Source organism: Gavialis gangeticus, unplaced genomic scaffold (assembly GCF_001723915.1).
Source record: "Gavialis gangeticus isolate Ggan-Ray unplaced genomic scaffold, GavGan_comp1, whole genome shotgun sequence".
Classification (NCBI taxonomy): Eukaryota; Metazoa; Chordata; order Crocodylia; family Gavialidae; genus Gavialis; species Gavialis gangeticus.
The window spans coordinates 17911128-17917248 of NW_017729016.1; the positions used below are offsets into that span (position 1 = coordinate 17911128).

At 39.4% G+C, this 6121-nt stretch overlaps 1 protein-coding gene across 1 annotated transcript in view; it reads right to left on the minus strand.

The window, feature by feature from the left end:
* GNA12 (G protein subunit alpha 12) overlaps positions 1–6121 on the minus strand; it is a gene marked incomplete at its 5' end in the record, with an annotated part of 68172 nt that overhangs the window by 3516 nt on the left and 58535 nt on the right. The gene's annotated exons all lie outside the window — the stretch shown is intronic.

Genomic DNA, 6121 nt, shown 5'->3' on the forward strand with positions numbered 1-6121 from the left:
GGGGGGGGGGGGGGTCTTTTGTTTTTGAATATGCAAAAGATTTATGCCACCTTGGACTTACAGGGATAATTATTTAAATCTTGCCAAGAAGAATTCTCAAAGACCAATTTTTCCTTTAAAATGATTCCCTCTGTCAGCTACATTGGTTTTCAAAATCTAAACAAGGCATATTATTAAAAAAGCCTAGGTTGGTATTTTGGGAAAACGCATCAACACCACTGTGGGATATTGTAAACCTCAACATATTTAAAAACACATTTCCATCCAGGAGTGGACAAGACAGTTTCAACAGGACTTCTGATGAATCACATTTAACAACAGTCAAATCAAATGTCATTTAGTGTTGAGGAATCTGCAGGGCCACTGCATTTTTTGTTTAATGGTGTTCAGGGGTGGAAGTGTTTCTAGTTAACAGGGAGCTTCTACTCTAGCTCAAAGAGAGAGCAGGCTTCTTTCAAGAAAATCTTCCTCTAACCTCTCTCTCTCTGCATGTTTTCAGTGTTGAGCACAAACATGATCTATAAAGTTAGCACCTATTTCTTGCTGCATTTTATAACGTTATCCTTGCAGCTATAAAGGGATCTAAAAACTGCCCTCAAAAAAGCCCCAACTCAGACATTTCTGGAGGATGAAACGAATAAACTGGGATCATACTACTAGCACTTGTGAAGATCAGCACCAGTTGATGAACTCGCCAAGTAGTTAAATTCAGGTTCATGGCCTCTGGAATATTACCTGGTATCTTCCATGCATAATCTCAGTCTAGGTATGCAATTCCTCTCCATTGCCACAGTCCTTGAGGGGAAAGAACCATATTCCTTTCCAGAACAAGTGAAAGGAAATACCAGGCTGGAAGCCATTTAAAGTGACTTAATAATGAGAGTGAAGACTGATGTACTCTATTATGGTACTATACTTAAATGTAAGGTACAGAGACAATGGAGTTCAAACTTGTCATTTCCCATCCTCACATAATACTGGAGGCATTTTTCATAAGGGAGTTTAGTCTACGTACTGAAATAGGAAGTCACCACGTAAGTAATCCTGAGGGATTTACAGAAGACGAACAATAGAGAGAAACTGAGTTTTTCCAGCAAAACATTTTCCAAAGAACAACTTGTTAAAAATGAGAGCTTCCTTACAATCCTAAACTATCAGAGGGTGACGGTAAACTTCCTGCAGTCTGATTTGTGCTAAGTAAGTAAATAAATAAAGAAATAAATAAATAAAATCTTGCCACGGCAACAGGAGTTGGAGCAGGAAATATAATTAGACTACATGAATTAGAAAAGTCTTCCTATACATCACAAGTCATATTTAGGAAGTAGAGCAGCCTTGCAAGGGAAAGGTCACCAAAGGGAAAGAAGTCCTTTCCCTGCATCTCCTTTACTGCATAAAGGCCTTCAGATGGTGCAGAAGACTGCAAATGAACTGTAGCTTTCTCTCCCCCCAAACACAGTGCAGGAAACAGCTGTATGTGTGTAAACGCCTGGAATATGCAAGCAAGTTTTCCTGATTTATTGCTGGTTCCTCTCCTGATCTCCTCCCTGTATGATTAATCATTTTGTTACAAGTGTGTTACAGCTTTTAAGCAAAAGAATTTGAAAGGCATGGCAATCTGTTACCAAAACTTACATTAAAAAATGATTCAGTGGAAACAGACTACCTTTAGCCTAATTTCTTATGGAGCTTTTCAAAAGATCTGTAATTAAGCAAAATAATTCACTTGGGGGATGTCCAAGAAGTACTTTTAAGCAAACTATTCTCCACAGTATATTCAGGGGAGGAGGCTGATTATACCAGGCTGTTTGCACATGCTGAAAGAAGTGGATGGCTCAGAACATGTCTGAATAGTCTCTCCTAGTGAAATGGAGAGCTCATTACAGAAGCCAAAATTTCCATGACCCCACAGAGCTGTAAGTGTTTAAAGCATTTAACTGTAAAACACCAAGAGAAAGCTAAAGGCTGCATGTTTCACCTGAACAATATTTTGCCAGCAAAATTAACAAGTTTTTCTAAACATACATTACATATGAGAGAAACCCAAATATAAAGCCAGACTAATCGCACTAGCTAGATTAAACTGCTGTCAGTGTAAATTAATGTAACATAAAACTGGGCAGGAAGAATGAGTCAGTGGCTAAAGCACCAAGGGCTGATCTACATATGCAGGTAAAGGCATGATGGGATCTAAGGCATGATCCACACAGTTGCACTTCCTGCCATGCCACACTTGCATGGTGGCATAACTGTGAGATCGCAAATCAGATCCTATCACATGTTATTTCTGGTGCAGGGAGGCTGTATACCAATACAGCAGAAAATGTCTGTATACTGATGATGTAAAAAAAGACTCTAAACATACCAGATATGTTGCATATACAACAAAGAGGCCCAGCTCCATGTATTATTAGTCTGTCTGGCCGGTAGCAGAGTCTAATCCCTAACTAGAGCCCAGATTCAGTCATGCCAACTTTGCATACAATTTAACAAACCGACTTTTTTTTTTTTGCAGCACCAAGATCAACCTTAAATGACAAGTCCAAACCATTATTTTATCACTCAGGAATATGGAATTTGAGAGAATGAATAATATGCAGTACTTTAGAGAAAAGTATGCATGGCAGACCCTCACTGGCTTATTGTTATGACAGAGCTAATCAAAATGAATAAATGAAGAAAAAGGTGGGCAGGCCAAGATTGCAGTGCAGAATATATCATAATAGATGCACAGACATTAGGGCTGGAAGGGACCTTGGAAGATCATTGAGTCCAGCATCTCAACCATGATTCTGAGGAAAGCTCCCATATAACAGGGTAAAAACCACCAGATTGAGAAGTGAAGCCATGCTAGAATAACAGACTTAAGGCTACAAGATTCAGAACAGTCACTTAGAAATTGATTTTTTTAAGTACTTATAGGAATTCCCAATATTTTGGTTCATTAAAAATATATCCTGGAACACACAACTGCAAGCCAGGGAACTGATTTAAAGCAACACAATTAACCTTTTTTAATTCCAATTAATTGTGTCTACATATTTTCATCCTGCCTAACTGCAAGTTGCAGAACAGAAAATAAAATAACCAGCCTTCCTTTTACCCAATAGTATATATGAACCAGCCATCATGAAAGGTATTCCAATATGACAGATTTTAAAAACAAAGTAATTAGATTCTCCTTTTACTTGACAAGACAATTATAGGATCAAGACATTAGGAAAATGGTTGTACCAACTGTCTCATTTGGTTTTGGGGAAAACAACATGAACCCACACATGGAAGTTTCGAAAGTTTTCTTACTCTGTAAGGGAGAAACTGGTCATATATTTATGACAATTTAAACAAAGTTGCTTTGAACTTTTTGAAATATTCTATTACAAGCTTATTAAAGATAGCAGTATTACTCATGAGTCCTTAAAAATTAAACTTGTTTTCAGCTGGCACCATAGTACTTGGGTAATGAAGCCAGACTATGCTTGTTACAGCCAACAGTTCTGGTAACCGAAAGTGCAACACTAACAGGAATGTTGTTTCATAACAAACCCTGTGCTCTGGTTTTGCATTAAGGCATCAAGAATTAGGCAGTTAATTTTACGAACCATTGCATATTACTCTATCGCTACAGACCAGCAAACTCCGTTTTTCTTCTCTGGGAAGAAGAGACACTGTCTGAATGCTGGCTCCTCCACCATTTCATTTATTAAAAACAGTCGAATGTAAATTTATACATTTGTACCTTCTGCATCATTAGGCAGCTCCCTGAGAGTTCTGTGTACAAGAATAATTTAGTCTTCCTTAAATCTTGTGTGGTGAGCTAGGAGTTATCACAAACACTTGGATGATTCATTTGAATATTGCAAATCTCTGCTCCCTCTGCAACACATATCCTCTGAGTAACGGTTTTGCCAACTGGGACCAAGTGAAGGAGTAAGAGATGCTGTTCCCATTGTTCAGCAGGCTTGATGAGTCATTGCACATCTGGGAACAGAGGGATCAAGAAACACAAACAGCAGGCCCAAATGAGCCACAAGTCCCACAATTCAGCATCACTCTGGGTTTCCCATGTCATTCTTCACAGATTTTGGTTTAGATTGTGAAGCAAGTTCACAGTTGTAGAAAACAGCATATTTACCCTAAAAAGTGACCTGCAAAGGCAAAAAAATGGACCATAAAGGGGCCTATCAAAGTGGACTGAAAATATATCCTTGGAGTTGAACTAAATAATTTCTACTCCCTGCACTCCCAACTATGCTGGAAATGGAGTCTTTTCTATGCCGAGACCAAAACCTCAAATTAGTCGAGAGATTCTTCTGAAACAGAAATACACATCCCAACTTCATGAAATCTAGGGGTAACATCTGAAAAAAGAAAGGTGGGATAATCAATACAGTACTTTACTAATTCTGGGGTGACTGGACAATTGGGTTTAAAATAAATCACAAAAGACTTAAAGCTGCAGAATTTAGGTATTAATAAGAACAATTTCTATCTACCTAAAGCGCCAATCCCAAATGAGTACTTGACGGGCAACAGAGGGTACTGGCACAAAGGAAGCAAGCAAGCAGATAAATCAACCCCAAAACACATGTTTGAAGGAGGCAGGGACCAACTTACTAAAGTACCACTGACTTGTACTGTCCATGTAGCCCAGCAAAATTGGACCTAATCTTAAACAAAACAGGGCCAAGCTGCTTCAATTCAGCTTCCACTTACTGTAGGATAAGTACAGGTATGCAGACAGTTACCATGTACCAGCAGTGCCACAGTAAGTCTCCATTCCTCTTAACTCATGGTAAGGAAGGCATTTTTTTTCATACCTTTAAAAATCCCAAACTTCATAGCTCCTTCAGGTAAGAGTAACAGTTTACGGAGCTCCTCAAAAAATCTCCAGGAAAAAAAATATCAGGAGATGCCATCAAATTTGACAAGGCAAGCAAACTATTTTACAACCCTTGCCCCCTCCTTTACTTCAAACAATTCACCTTTAAGCCAAATAAAAATGAATAGACAACAGATTCTTTAGGGTCACCTTTAACACTCCCATAAAAGCTTTATATTAAAAAAGATTTGCTACAGAAGGAAGCTCAGGCTTGCCACTTGAAACCTCCGCCTGATATTTAAAGTAATGACGAGTTGCTCAGTTCCATAACGATGGTGAAATACCAGACCTGTATCAAGCTACCTAAAATACTCTTGTTCCAACTTGCTACCTCTGAAAAAACATAGTTCTACTGAACTCTGCTCTGAACCCAGAGGACTTGAAATGGGACCCTCTGTTCCAAAATAGCTGTTTTTCCTTTGCTTATCCCAGGGCCCTTTTGACACAAGATTAATTTAGCCCTTCCTGATCATTCTGTCTCTATGAAGCCTCACTGCTAAATTGAGAGCAGGCAATTTAAGGTAGATCTGTCCGTCTCTGCCTAGCTCAGATGAAAAATTAAGCCACAGGAACAGAATAAGGAAAGACTGTACTTCAATGAAGCATGTAATATGGACTCACCAACAGACTCCCACAAGTTATAGCAAAATTCTCCTCACCATTTTGTGTTCTTTTTTAAGACAGACTGGAAGCAATAAAGACATCCAAAATAACGCTCTTAGCCTGCAGCCAATGCTGCAAAGCTCAAGGTGGAAGCTATGAAAACCATGTTTATATCATGCCTTCCTTTTAAAGGGAGTCCTGAGTTGCATAAAAGGGGAGACATTTGGGTATTCCAGGAAACAAAAGAAAGCCAAAAAAGCTTCAAACAAGTCTGAAAAAAAATCTAATCCTGCAACAATGCTCAAATGTCTACATATGTGACTGCTAACCCGATGTCTGAAAGATGCTCTATGAGCCCATTGTGCCAAACTTTTGTGGGAGGGCTGTGCAAAGCTTTGGGTCGTGATTTGATTCAGAGGAGATCTGGCCCAATTCGGTGGTTGAATCTCCAAATCTGAAATGAAGCAGGGGACCAATTTAAAGGTCTGAGTCGATTCAAAGCTCTCTGAATTTTTGGAAAAGATTCGGAGAGCTTTGATGATTCGGGCAGTTCCCAGGGAGCCACAGCCAACTCCAAGCTGGTAAGTAGGGCGTGGGGGAGGGGACCATGGGGGGACCCCTGCCAGCCCCCTGCCC